Source organism: Condylura cristata, unplaced genomic scaffold, assembly GCF_000260355.1.
Source record: "Condylura cristata isolate star-nosed mole 26May11 unplaced genomic scaffold, ConCri1.0 scaffold00008, whole genome shotgun sequence".
Classification (NCBI taxonomy): Eukaryota; Metazoa; Chordata; class Mammalia; order Eulipotyphla; family Talpidae; genus Condylura; species Condylura cristata.
The window spans coordinates 34,618-35,167 of NW_004567109.1; positions in this window are offsets into that span (position 1 = coordinate 34,618).

A 550-nucleotide genomic window follows, 5' to 3' on the forward strand; every position below is an offset into this window, starting at 1 on the left:
CCCAGCCACCACGCCCAGGCCCGCACCTGGGGGAGGAGAGCAGGGGGGCTGGCCCGGACGCCCCAAGCTGCAGCAGGCAGGGAGGCTCTGGGCGCCAGCCCCTGCGGACACCTGGGGGGGGCGGTGACCCTGACTCTGGTGTGTGACCCCCAGCAAGATGCCTCTGCAGGGTCGTGGCCCAGCCCCAGGGCCCAGCAGGAGCCGCCCCAGGGCTCCCAGGCCCCAGAGCGTGGCCGTCCCTGCGCTGTGGCCGCTGGCCACTTCCGGCCGCCCCGGTGAGCTTTTTGTCGTTCCCCAGAAAGAGAACCTGCCAGAGACGCAGCTGACTGGTCTGCTGTGGCGCCGCGGAGGCAGTGATTGTGTTTGACGCGGAGCTGAAGTGCATAAAGAGATAAATGGCGTAATTGGAATCAATATTAATTTAGTGCAATTTACTTTTAACTTTACTTCCCAGCAAATGAGATTACTCTGCTCAGGAGTCCCCAGGAAACTCCCTGCTCCGAGCGCGGACGCTCGGCGTGGCTGCCCCCGCCGGCCCGGGGGTGGCGGC